A 15,222-nucleotide genomic window follows, 5' to 3' on the forward strand; every position below is an offset into this window, starting at 1 on the left:
CATACACTATGGAAACAGGGCAACACACAGGAGGGGGATATGCCTGACCTCACTACCGACTGTAAGTGCTGCTATACTGCATTTGGAGTAATGTTGTTTTAACAGGGTGTGTGTGGATATGGCTGTCCTACTTGTTTTAATACCTGCCATGTCAGTTCTATGTTTATGAGGAATCCCCATCTGTAGGGTCATCTGCAGACTGGACAGTGTGTGGTGTCTTTGGTTTCATGTATTACCCACAGAGCATCTATCTGTGAACTGCAGAAGGTAGTGTGAGGATTGCAGTATTTAGATGGTGAAAGCCGTGACAGTTACTGGCTTCATATCCCTCAAAGGACATATGTTGCAACAAATCCTGTTACAACAGTAAATGTATGAGGTTATCACAGCAACATGTCAAAATTGGCCCTGTGTATGTGCTTCCAGCCACAACTCTGTCAACCTTTGTACATATGTGATGCATTAAGAGGTGCATATGAGCTGTACAGCATAATTAGTGTCATCATATCTGATAACAAGCCAGTGAAATATCAGACTGCTACACATGTTATGTACAGTAGGGGTTATATTTGATGACATAACCTGGACATTCTGTGGTTGTTTGTACAGTACTGAGGTCTGTGTACTTATGGTGAATGTCGACAGTGTGTGTATTGTTACTATGTACTTTGGCCTGTGTACAGACTGTGGTAGAAGTAATTGTTCTTGGTCCCATCCTATCTGATGTTACATGCTGCTCCACTGTATGTTACCATATTGGCTTACATGTTTGTAGGGCCATACAAACATATGTCCCATACCACAGACAGGCATCAGACCACACTGTGTAGCAGCCCACTATATGTAGGGTTAGTGTGTAAGTGGCATATATGAGGATGGTGTTGAACAGATAGTCCATATACTGTAATATTATGCTAGCTTACCATATGTGTCTGTGTTCACATTGGTTGTGGTTATGCACTTTCACACAGGTGTATCTTACCCTGTGCTATGACATGCCTGTAGAGCCCATTATATATGCAGGTACATGTGCATTCCCCAATAGGAGGTGTAGGCCAGTGCTTTGTTACATGCCTAGCAGCTTAGTGTATTTACCCAGTGAGATGTCATGTCCAGATACTTGCCAGATGTACTGCTGCTGGGCCTCTCTTAACAGTCATTTATGTCAGACAGAGCAGTGGGATGCTGTACAGATGTATGGCAATATCTAGTGGGTAGTATGTGGCCATGACACCTCTGTACCAGCAGTTATTATACGTCAAGATAGACAGGGGTGTGTGAATTCATAATCTATGGGGGCAAATGCATACCAGTTATTATGCATTATACCCATCTACATGACTGTTAACATCCATATTATCAGGCTTGGTGCACGTATTTTGCACTAAGGGGTTCTGTGTATACCTCTGGACTGTACAGAGTGTGTCAGAATGTCCACATATATTAGCCAGTATCTATGCTGTAGTCCACAGGAGCATTATGTGCATATACAGATAGTGATACATATGCACATATGCGTATGGATATCTACACATATATTGACAGTAGTAGGTATATCAGAATAGATATGTATGCACATATAGTTATATATATCTACATATATACCAACATAACTAGGCATATCTGTACACATAGGATGTGCATACATATATAGCTATATAATCATATATCTATATATACATATACATATATCTTATATTTATTTATTTTATTTTACATTTGTTAACCAGGGGTGTCTGACTGAGCTGAAAAGGCCCTTTTTCAGCAGAGGCCTGGGGAGAAAAGCTCCACAAAGAAAAATTGCAGACACATTTAGTTATTTAGACATGATCAGTATACACACAAATTACAAGAGAAATGTTTTTACAGTGGTATGCGGCACATAAACAGTTACAGTGGAGAGAACAAACAAAAAAAAATATTAATTTTAAAAATAAAGGTAATTAATAGATTTGTGGTGTACAGCTGAAATTTGGAACATAGGTAGAATACATACATAGTACACAGGTACAGTACATACATTGTACATTAGCCAGAGTTTGTGAGTAAGATTGAAAACTATTATCAAGTGCTCTAGATTTAATATGTATATGTTATCTGCTTTCACTAGCCTGGGGAGCAATCATGGCACTGCCAACTTTGCTTGAGATGTTGCCTGATGAGTTCTTTAAAGGAGACTTTGGATGATGTGTTTTGAATGCTAGTAGGGACAGAGTTCCATTTTTTAGCCACTGAACTACTATATAATGCATCCCCAAAGCTACTGTAGCTGTTGGAGACTTCTAGTAGTAGTTTGCTTGATGATCTAAGAGGCCTTTTGGCTGAGTGATGTTGTACTAGGTTTTTGAGGGCAGGACACTTATTGGGGAGGTAATAGATAGAATGACAGAGGCAGAGCTGATTGTAGGTTAGGAGGTTGGGCAGTTCAAGCCAGTGGAGCTTTCTCAAATCAGTACAGTGATGAGTTCTATATGAGCAATTTGCAGCAAAGCGGGCAATTCTGTTATAGCAGGCTTCCATTTTGCTTAGTTCAGTTTTGTTGAGATTAGTCAGAATGGGAGATGCATAGAGTAGGGTGGATGGAAGCTGGGAGAAGGCAATGGCTGATCTTGTGTTGTTGGTAAGAAATGATTTGATACGGTAGAGTGACCCCAGTTTGGCATGTACTTTTTTAATAGTTAAGTTGAGATGACTATCAAATTTTAGGTGGGAGTCTATGGTTATTCCCAATAGCTTAGCTTGTGCCACTGGAGCAATTGGAGTAGCATTTGTGGAGTAGATAGTGAAGTGACTATTAGTGTTTTTGTTAGAACTGGTTCTAATCATAAGCTGAGTTTTCTTTGGATTGAGGATAAGTTGGGCTTTGGTAAGGTAGTTTTCAACATCAGAGAATGCTAGTTGAGTTGTTTGCAGGAGGGTGGGAATGTTTTGTGCAGCACAGATTAAGGTAGTGTCAAGTGCATACTGAATTATAGATGCATGCTGTGTGGAGGTATGGAGGTCATTTGTGAAGACTGTGAATAGTAGTGGTCCTAAGATAGAACCCTGTGGGACTCCTATAGTTATGGGCAGCTGAGGAGAGAGAGAGAGAATTTTCCCATTTCACAGCTTGATACCTGTCAGTTAAGTAGCTTTGGAACCAGGTAAGAGTGGAATTTGATAGATGATATTGGTTTAGTTTGTTTAGCAGGATTTGGTGTGAGACTGTGTCAAATGCTTTGGACATATCCAAAAAAAATGTTGACACTTGTATGCCTTCATTTTTGAGATGGTTTACTGTGTCTGTGAAGCAGAGGAGGGCTGTAGTGGTACTATGGGCAGGTCTGAAACCATGCTGAGTAGGTGACAGGATGTTGCTGTCTAGGAGATAGTTTAGCATCTTGGTATGGATGCATTTTTCTAGGATTTTGGCCAGGGGGGAGAGTAAAGTAATGGGTCTGTAGTCATTAAGTTCAGTGGAGGTCCCACCTTTATGTATGGGTGTAACATAGGATATTTTCCAGAGTTTGGGCACATAGTTTTCAACAATTGATCTGTTTATGAGAGTGGAAACTGGGATAGCAACAGCATCTGCTGTGAGTTTCAAGAAATAGCTGGGGAGTAGGTCGGCTGCTGTTGAGGTTTTTAGTTTGGAGTGCATGCTTTTGATTGAAGTTGTGGAAACTGTTTTGAGGGTAAAGCTTGTATTAGTGTTATTTGTGTTGGGGGGGTAGTGAGGAAGGAACTGTCCTGTGATACGAAGGATAGAATTGAGTTCACACAGTGGGAGTTGAATTGTGTTTCGATGGGAACTTTAGTGTCAGGGGAGGTTGGTTTGGGGGTAGCCTTTTGGGTGGATTTTAGTAGCTGGTTTATATTTTTCCAAAAGTTTTGTGGGTTGTGTTGGTATTTAGTTTGTAATGTTGTGTAGTAGGATTTTTTGTCCAGCCTAATGCATTTTTTTGCATGGTTGCGCAGTTCTTGGTACTTAATTAGGCTCTGTGTTTCTTTGTTTTTTTGATAGTAAAGCTAGGCAGTGTCTCTGGACTTGAGGATTTGTTTGGTTTCTTTACTGAGCCAAGGGTTTGTAGAGGTTCTAATCTTGATTTTGCGCAATGGAGCGACAGTGTCTAGGTATTGTAGAAATATTTTGTTGGAATATGCTACAGCCTGGTCAAGTGGGAGGGTTTTTGGGGGGGTCCAGTCATAGTTACAGAGTAAAGTGTTGAGGACCTCAGGAGAGATTTTTTTGTGTTTCTAGTGGATATATAGTTAGTGGTTTTGCATATGCTTGTTCTGCTACGTATAAAGTATATTATGTTGTGGTCACTTAAGGTGTCTGGGAGACTGCCTGTGTGAGGATACAATGTGGGGTTGTTAGTTAGGACCCAGTCAAGGATGGATTCCATTTTAGATTTTTTATCACATCTAGTTGGAATTTGGACTAGCTGCTGGTAGCCATGGATATTTATTAGATTACTTGGTGGTTCTGATATACAGATGAACCAATTTAGGCTGAAGTCCCCTAGAATAAGGGTTTCTTGTGAGTATGTGGAAGAACACCAGGATAAGAAGTCTTCAAGGCTAGCAGGTGTATTACCAGGTGGAATATAGATCACAATTGTGGTGATGACCTTTTTAGGGTGAAGTTGAAGTTATGAGATAAGTATGTCCCAATTATTGGGGGAGGGGTAGGAGTTTGGTAATTGACGGACAGTTAGGCTGGACTTGTACAGTAAGGCAGTTCCACCCCACTTTACGAAGTGGTCTGTCTTGTCTAATTATATTGTAGCCGGTAGGGAGAACTTCTGAGTTAGCTATGTTTTTATTTAGCCAGGTTTCTGTTAAAGCAACTATGTCTAGGGAGTAGTGTGCTATTGTTGTCTGGAGTTCAGGTATTTTATTTTTGATACTTCTATTATTGATATTAGCATTAAAAGATAGTTGGTTTTGATGCTGTTGTTGATTTACCCAGGGATGAAGAAAGTGGGGGTGTTATGTTCTGACATTTGTGTTGGAGCAGTTTGTGTTGGACAGGATGGATTTGGGCCTGGGTTGGGGTGGATATCCCCACTTATGGTGAGCCTGGAGTTAAAATGGTTAAACAGATGTTGGAGTTTGGTGAGGAGTGTGAGAAAGTACTGTGTTTTTTTGGAGTAGGAATGAGAGCATATATGTTTAGTTCTGCATTTTTCCATTATGTAGTTCTTGAATAACTGTGGGCAGATATTATTATAATGTGTGGTGTCTGTATACAAGAGTGCATAATGTAGTGTTGTGCTACTAAGTTTAGGGATATTGTTTTAGTGATAACCTGTGGTGTTGTAAAGAATTATGAGAAGACAGACTAGACTTAGTTGTGTGATAGTAATGGTTATAAAGTTTAAGTTGTTTCTAGGTGGGGGGGTCTGCATAAGAATTATACGGTTGCACTATATGTGGATGGGGAAGTAGTGTGGGTGATGTAAAAAATGCCTAGTGGGAATGAGAGTGATTGGGAGTATTTTGTGTGGAGCAAGTTGGTATGGTATAATGTGATATGACTTGAGAAGCTGTGATTGGTGGAGGTAATGTGAGGGTGAGCTGTTGGTGTGGCTGTGATTACTATAAATGTAGAGGTAGTGGGGGCGGGAGGAAATAGGGGGCAGGGCAGGAGAGCGGAGAGAGCCCAAGCGTTAGTGAGGGTGAATGGAGCGGGGCAGAGCCAACCAAGACAAGAGAAAAAAGTAAGTATTACTTTGCACATCTGAACACTTTAAACAAATTCCTGAGGTCTAATGGCTTACTGGCAAGCAGAATGTAATTTCTGAAGAGCACTTGTGTCCTGGTGGGAGACTAGAAATTTAAAGATGACTCCATGCTCAGCAGGATTCTAATATAGACTTTGTATTGGGGGAGGGAGATAGCACAAGGGGTGTAAACCAGGTGGAATGCAAAGAAACCAGAGAGGCAATCAGTGGAAATCAGTGAAGGCCTCAGAGGGGGTAAGTAATAATTTAAACTACCTGTAAAGTGAAGGAGAGAAGAGACAGCAAAGTTTATTAAGGTTGGGAGTGTGTCTTCACATTGACTTGCTGATTAGTAACTAGTTTGTGCACAGATTAGAGTAGGGAGATACATTAGCAATAAAGGGGAATGTATAGAGATGCAAATAAACAGGTGGGCCTCCAAGTGATACAAACTAAGGCAGAAAGCACGGAGAGGGCTACTTGATGGTTAATTTAGTCACAGGAATGTGAATTAAATGTATACTGTCTATTGGACAGTTAGGATTACTGTACTAGTGGGGGGGGGGGGGACACAAGGCTACAACAGTCAGTTTTATTAGCAAGCTGAGAACTACTAAGAAATACTGCTAATGTAATAGCTTCACACTCATAAAACATACAAGTAGAATGGGTAAACGTATGGGCACTTGCACAGTGTAGGCTGCGTTTACCAGTGAGTAAATCAGCTTAGCTGTTATATTGCAGCAATGTTGATACTTGTTAAGCATAGTTTAGCCCTGGTAACCAGGACACACCACCCAGACTGATAACCTGTAATAAGTGTATGTAATGCCATGTACAATACATGCACCTATGTGTTGTCATTACAGTAGCAAGGGGTGTGTGGGATACAGACATATATGAGGCCTGTACAGCACTGTTATCAATTTGAATGTGTTACATACAGGTGTAGTAGCCCAGGGTACATGCTGTCACACTGGCATGTAGTGTATCATGGCAGTACTACTGTTGACAGTGCTAAACCAGGGTAGAGCAGAGCGCTTAATGTAGTACTGACAACAGGCACTCCTGCGAGCATGGCTGGACACCAAGGACTCCCAGTTGTATCCCTGGTGTGTGTGCTGTGTCACAGTATATACCCCTTACTGGTCTGTCAAAGCACTCGTGCTACTGCATAGCTACCTGCCAAGCTGATGACTGTCAGTCCCTGTACAGATGGCAGGTATCCAGCTGGGATATGTACAGGCAACCTACGCTTGACTGATGCCCTACTACGCGTGTGGCATGTGCATGAGATGCATATCCCTGTAGTACCAATGTTGGGGTATACTATGGGTTGTATCACATCATGGCCAATGTGTGATGGTGGGCATGGCAGAGTGTCATCATGGGATTCCGGGAGTATAATATCCAGTGGGGGATGTGGGTGCTGTGTACACTGTTATTACACCAAAGTACACCAGGTATATGTCCCATGTATCACGTTATGATTACCACTGTCACCATCAATCATACAGGTAACTGTTACCACAATCCAAGACAGTTATGCATGTGATGTGTGCAGCCTACCTATAACACATTGGCGACACGGTCATGTTAGCAGCGATAGACCCTGGTATCTCAGATGTGTGTCTGGTTGTTATGTGTCTGTAAATGTGTATATGACAGTATGTCACACTACGTATTGTCTAAATACACCCATTACATCCCTCATTAGCATACTGTACATGTCGAGGGTTGTTCTGCATGTACTATGTAACCTGGGACACACCTCACCCTAAACACTGTGTGCTGTGTTCAATATAAGCCCCACATGTCAGTATCATGACATAGCTAGGTAGGAGTCTAGTCCCAGTGTTGCCAAGTAACAGTGTGCGTGTATGTGGATGGATCTACATCTCGTTGCAGGGTATACATGCTTCAGTGGGCCAACTGTCCATGTGGCACAGGCAATAACCAGTTTAGTAACCTGTGAAATGTGTTCGACTGTACCCAGATATGTCACAGCCATGGTGTCAGCATAGTGACATACCCCATTGTGGAATATGACTGTAGACCATCCTCGTGCTGACACATGTACACCTACAACACAAATGGATATCATTATAGGGACTACAATCAATCAGTATTACTAACAGCTATAATGCATCATTGCTGGATGGCTACACTACCTGCCAAATAAGCCTCACACTCTACTCCCTACAACATGTTACACTGCAGTACTGTGGTATACTGTTGTACAGTCAACGTGTGCATCAGAACCATATCAGCCTGTCCCTGCATTGATGGTATGGATGACAGGGATGTGGCACAGGTATTATCATATGCGCGGGGCATCATAGTGCTGAAACATGTACACCTACAACAAAAATGGATAACATTATAGAGACCACAACCAACCAGTGTTGCTAACAGCTATAAGGCATCATAGCTGGATGGCTACGCTACCTGCCAAATATGCCTCACACTTTACTCCCTACAACATATTACACTGCAGTACTGTGGCACAATGTTGTGCAGTTACCATATGCATCAGAACCATATCAGCCTGTCCCTGCATCGATGGTATGGATGACAGGGATGGGGCACAGGTATTATCATATGCACAGGGTGTGTTATTGGTTTGCCAGAGGCCAAGGGTGGGCCATACATTTGACACCATGTGTGTGGGTGAGGGGGTGTACTGTGGGGAGCTGGGTGAGGTGATGTGGTGTGTGTAGGTATGAGGTTGCCCTAGGTGTGTTTGCATAGTGTATGGGTATGCATGCACACAGTTCTGCCATGTGACTGCCTTACAAAGATGTTTATGGACAGCTGCAGACCATACCTGGCAGGGTATGAAGTTCACAACTTCCCGCCATGGATACATGGACTGTGCCTGTCAGGGGTTCTGCGGGCACATCCAGGTAAGGCCTCGATGTGCTTCTCTCACCTGCTGATGAAATTTGTCCGCTGGTACCAGGTCCCTCCTGGGAATGGCCAGAACCATGTGCACGTGGCCTGCTGTGGTGTGGTGTGCACAGCACACACCCTGCACTGCTGGGGCTGGTCCTGCCACTACAGGAGCCCCTTGGTAGTCTGACATGTCCATGTTGACTACCAGCTGCTGGCGTTGCTGGCCTACATCCACACGGCCATTGCTGCACTCACACCACACGTTCAAGCACTGACAGACCACAGTTCTCTAAATGCCCACAAAAGCCGCCACAACACAAGGCCTGTTGCTACTTTACCTGCCTGACCTGTGTGTAGTGAATTTACATGGCCTCACTGCTGTCATTCGGTATGTATCCTCTGTATGCCCGGAAATTATGTACATGGCCCCTATATGTGTGGGCTACTATATTGTATCCATAATATCTTGCACTGGTGTGTCATGTGTATGTAATGCTCAGTACATGACAGATATGCTGCTCCTTCAGCCTATCACATGACAACTGTAATATTTGGATACACTCCCTTGTGTTGACTAGTACTTCCCCAATGCATTGGTAGAGCTGTATACATGGGTTGTAGGTGACCTTTCTACTGACTGCGATATTAAGTGTGTACCTGGTATCAACCTTTCCTCTGGATGCCTGTTCCATGCTACAGACCATATTATACTATTTGCTGTCCTGTGATTACATACCTGACAGGTATTCCTGGTGTGTACTGTTGCATTCCATGTCCATGTACTGCACGGTCCCAAAGGGAGGTACAGCCGTATGAACACCCCACAATCACACATGTGCATACATGGCCACACACACATGCACACACACATCCTACATGCATCTGCTACCCTCCACTTCACCAGAGTGACCCTGCAGACAAACTAACTAACCACCAGGATGCACACACACACATATACAGGTGAAGTTGCACAATGATAGTACACACAGTCTTCCTATTACCCATCTGCCAACATGCAGAACATATGGCACAGAATAGCATGCAGTTCAGTTATAGTCAATCCATGCTAGCAACAGTATACATGTGTGTGATGCATGTGCTGTGTTACTAGGTGATGCCCCTTCCCCTGGATGCCACTGTACCCATGTATACAATATTGTTGTGCACCTGTACTGCACCCTGCCATGTACTGTGCACCACAACTCACAGGTGTACAACCCATTGTGAAATGTGTAGTACTGTGTCAGTTATGTCAGCTTTACATCTCACAGCCCCTAATATTTTCAGCAACACATACCTGGGATGATATGTGGCCAGTTGTCAATGGTGAATGCCTGATGCATGATTTATAGCTGTCAACATCAACAGACCATGTATGACCACTGCAATACTCTAACACTGACAACCATGCCTATGGGGGATGTACACACCTTTATTGATTTTACACACACATCCTTAATCTGTCATGGGACCACATCACTGCATATCTTAGCAGTACATGAGCCAGATATGTGACATATGTCCTGTACTTTCACATGCAGTGTCTACAGATTGTGTTAGGTGTGTGGCTGCTGACCGCAATGCATACACACCATGTGGGCATATGTGTGCACACCATTATCATGATGGTTTATTGCACCTCTTGTTGTGTGTACTACAGCAGTCATTGCTCCAGGCAGGGGTATACCAGCATGGGCCATCTACATTTGCCATTGTATGTTCAGTCTGCCCTACATATGTCCCCCTATTTGACATGATTTCAAAGTCTACTCATGTGCACCTTCCATGGTGTTCACATACTGCCATCACTATTGATGTGTGGGTAGGGTTGTGGCTGCCACAGGTCCTGAACCTGACTATGTGCAGATAGAGCCATTCTTACCATCCTTAGGATCCCTGCTGCAGTGCACTGGTGTGTCATGCTGAGACCCCCCTTCAACTTTTATGCAGATGCATGACAAGTAAGCCCTACACATGTGTGTCACTTTGCAGTGTCCCATACACTAAACATGTTGCAGCCTAGACTCGGCTGATAATGTGGACTACTGTAATGCCTTATGCCATAGTGTATCTCTGCAGCAGTTGCCATTGTTCTACAGGTATATACACTGGTGTTGCACTGTATATGGGTGTTGTTCTGAACATGTCACTACTATAGGCCATGTCTACCACCAGTATGTTACTCCCTGTGGACACATTCCACAATGACAGGATGTTAGTTATCATGCAGGTGTCTGACATACCCTTCCAATACCCCATCATGGTCATCCCTGTGAGACCGTGCATTTCACAGCAACAATACATGCACATGTACAGCATGCTTTCAGGGTAGGTGTGTTAGATGTGTGCATGGAATATACCATCACCATTACATGCTCGGTGTGTTGGCAAGCATCTGTATAAAACATACTCACCAGCCATGTCTACCACCAGTATGTTACTCCCTGTGGACACATTCCGCAATGACAGGATGTTAGTTATCATGCATGTGTCTGACATACCCTTCCAATATCCCATCATGGTCACCCCTGTGAGACCATATATTTCACAGCAACAATACATGCACATGTACAGCATGCTTTCAGGGTAGGTGTGTTAGATGTGTGCAAGGAATATACCATCACCATTACATGCTCGGTGTGTTGGCAAGCATCTACATAAAACATACTCACCAGCTACAGGCTGCTGCCTTGTTGGTATCTTGGAGGGACCTACATAAGAGGGTGAGAGATGCACGGTCACCCCTGTGAGACCGTGCATTTCGCAGCAACAATACATGCACATGTACAGCATGCATTCAGGGTAGGTGTGTTAGATGTGTGCATGGAATATACCATCACCATTACATGCCCAGTGTGTTGGCAAGCATCTACATAAAACATATTCACCAGCTACAGGCTGTTGCCTTGTTGGCATCCCAGAGGGACCTACATAACAGGGTGAGAGATGCAATGTCAGTGGCCACACCTGCGGCAGTGCTGCAGGGGGGGTGCAGTATTACCATACATCAATGGTACAGTCCCACAATACTACCATATCTGGACATCTGTTTATCACTACAATGCACCAACACAATATATCTATGACATGTCAGATATGCATGATCTACCTGTACCAATGTGGATGTTTACACAACAGTGGTCTAGTGATGTGCCCTGTGTCCTTAACTGCACACTCCTCGGCTGGAATGTGGGTGACCCCCACCTCCACGAAGGAGTCCAGTGGTTGTTGGCTGTCAGGACAGGCAGGTGCCACGAGGCTGGCCAAGAGCTCCTCCACACGTGTCAGGGGGATGGATGGATAGCCCCCCCCATGGCAAGGTGATCCCCCCGGACTGCAGCAGCATGCTGACAGGCATTGCGAAGTCAGTACAATGATACCAGACCTGCTCATAACTGAGGTTGTGCAGTCTGACATCATTGACACTGTGGACTAGGTCATTCCACAGGGTGTTCCACTACTGCTGCTCATGTGCATGCCTGCCAAACAGCTCTGGATATTGCTGGATCATGTGTGCTATCAACACTTCATTCTCTGCATGGGAATAGGTGGGCAACCATGCATGTGTCATTTTGGCTGAAAGACATAAAGATGGAAACAGGTCTGAGAAACTCATATGGCAAGGTTATCACTGTTCGTAATACACATCTCTGTCACCCCCCCCCCAACCATATCAGCCTCAACAAACTGTACACACAACTCATTAAGTATGGCTACAGCTTAACTACCGGTTGAACAGATATTGTATTGTACCACACCTTCTGTTATGTAATTATAGCCATGTCACCTGTGTGGACACTATCATTGCTGGCCTGTTACAGACTATTCCCCTGCATGCCATTGTCAGGACCACTATGGTTACATAAATGCCAGTGGTATGGCTGCTCTGAAATTGCTGCACATCTGACAATCTGTGTTATTGGGGATATCTATGCATGCTGTTGGACATGTACCGGGATTGTGTAGACTATTACTACCAACATATGTTCTATAACAGTGACACAATAACATGTATATGTTCTACTGGCCAGCAGATCCACCTCTCCAAACCCATCTGTCCATGATACCTGGCCACATCATATGTGTGTCCCAACCTGAGGCCTCCTCATGTACTGTTCCAGCAATACCATCAGGGGGAACCACCCAGGGGATGTTGTCCCCCCCCTCAGGGCACACACAGACATGTTCCTGTCCCCTGAGCTTAGGTCTAGGATCTGTTCCATATCGGGCTCCACAGACACATGAGCGATGTGCTACATCAGTCTGAGGCACCCAGTACACATTCACAAGGCCAACATGCTCCTCCTGCTCAGTCTCCAGAACAGGCACCTTCAGGACGTGGGCTGCTGTTGTGAGTAGCATTGGGTGGGAAGCTTGTTCCCATTGTGTTCATATTGGGGCCCATGGGGCATCCACATCACAGACCACACACACCATCCACGGTGTTTACCCACCACATGTGTCACATGCCACCCTTGTAGACTGTCCTCTATATCTGCCAATCCTGACCACCTCCACATGTGTACCTGCCATACTTCCCCATATTCCTATTGTATACTTCACAGACTGGGTCAATGTGGTCCCAACAAGGGACTTACATGTGACATACCCATCCATGTTGCACACCCTGCCAGCTGTAAATATCTGTGATTATTGCTATGTGTGGTGGTGCCTCACACATAGCACGCATTGCTGTGGTAGTAATATAGGTGACGTCTTTACATACATATATGTTTGTGTGTGTGTTTGTATATATGCAGACATGTGCATATAGGTATATATCTATATATGTGTAGATATATGTGATGTATATATGTGCACATATATATGTCTACACGTGGGTATATGTATATTTCTGGACAAACATGCTAATATACATATATATATTTATATATTATATATGTGACCTATGTACACATATGCATACCTATATGTGGAGTACATTCAGACATCAGCTCCACAATCTCACAACACCTTCTTGCACAGCTGCATTGTTCTGCATTGCCACAACACAGACAGGTGCCACATATGGCCACGGCCTTACATTAGGGGGGTATATGTAGGACCCAATTGCAGATAACTGTATTACATACCTATGGCATTCCAGCATGCTACATTACAGATTCACCTGAGTATCCTGCCAGTGGTGGGCCATGGCTCCCAGATGTCCATTATAATGGCATTACTTCTACCACCAGCTATTGGCCACGTAATATACATACTTCCCATTACACAACACACACTATGATGGCTTACATCTTGTCTGTCAGTGCTGACCTGCACAGTTGACGGCTATGGCCCACTACCCACAGGGACAGACACTCTTGTCCATAGCAGTTGTTCAGTTGAACATCATCACAACAACACCTGATGGCACATACAAATCATTCCACATCATCTATCCCATTATGATAGACTGAGTACTACATTTTATTACATGTATATATACTTCACATACCTGTTGTGGGAATGATGTCTTGTTGAATGACAGCTGGCTAAATGTCTTTGACGTAGGCTTTAATTTTGCAGAGATTCGTTGTTCTTTTTTTTTTCCTCTCTCTCTCTCTCTCTCTCTCCCTCTCTCTTTCCAGTAAATGGATTGAGCTGCTTTTAATAGATTGCAGCCTGGCTTTAGTAGGTGATGCACATGATTAGGTGATGGCCTCTGCACCAACCAGTGTCCTCCACTTGCTAACTGCATGCAGCTTGCTGTGTAGTACTTCCAATTACCACTGTCATGGCAACCACCTACTATAAATCCCTACATCATGTGGGCATGGTCCCTTTACCATTCCTGTGTGATGGACATCCTTCCTGTGTGTGGGCATTAGTGTTACAGACAGCAGGTAGCAATGCCACTTACAGGAGAACTGGCACACTCAGGTCAGCTACATATTTGTAGGAGGTTCCAGAACTACAGACAGAGTGTGAGGAGAGATGTGTTATGCTTTGTGTAGTACTGGTGTTACAGGGTGTGTGTCTACATACTAGTTAAGCTTGGAATGCAGTCTGTCTGCATAGCTCTCAACTGTGGGCCTATCCTCTTGGTGGCCGGAGGTGTGCCTGTTATGTTTTGTCTGTCCACCATACAGGTCCTGTGTCAGATATTTCAGTGAGAGTGTGTGTGTTGAGTGCTATCAGTACATGGCTACATCCATTTATGTTTCTAACCTCAATTCCCTGACTAAGGGTACGTTGCAGACTATCCTGTAACACCAGCAACTTGCTTAGTGTATGGCAACAGTTTTCCACATATGGGCCTGTATTCCAGCCTCTGTCCTCCAGCTACATACCAAGCTTTGTACATATGGCATGCTGTCAGGGGTTATTCTGTAGTGGGCTGTGAGTATAACATTCTACCATTGCTGCCATCAGTCTACTGCTGTTGTATCCTCCAAACATATGGTGGGGCTGGGGCCATATATGTGTTGGCTTCACCTACATAATACATGTGTGCCCTTATGCACTCCAGAGGCCAGTGTATGTAACAGTGGTATATGGCCCTCTATTATTGAGTCTGGGGTGGGGTGCACCAAAATTAACCTAGGCTGTTACAAAATGTGGGGGTATCAGGGGTGAGCTGCCATAAGGTATCTGGATGTAAAGTACCATACAATTC

Source organism: Protopterus annectens, chromosome 3.part1 (assembly GCF_019279795.1).
Source record: "Protopterus annectens isolate FY-2018-M chromosome 3.part1, PAN1.0, whole genome shotgun sequence".
In the NCBI taxonomy this organism is placed as follows: Eukaryota; Metazoa; Chordata; order Ceratodontiformes; family Protopteridae; genus Protopterus; species Protopterus annectens.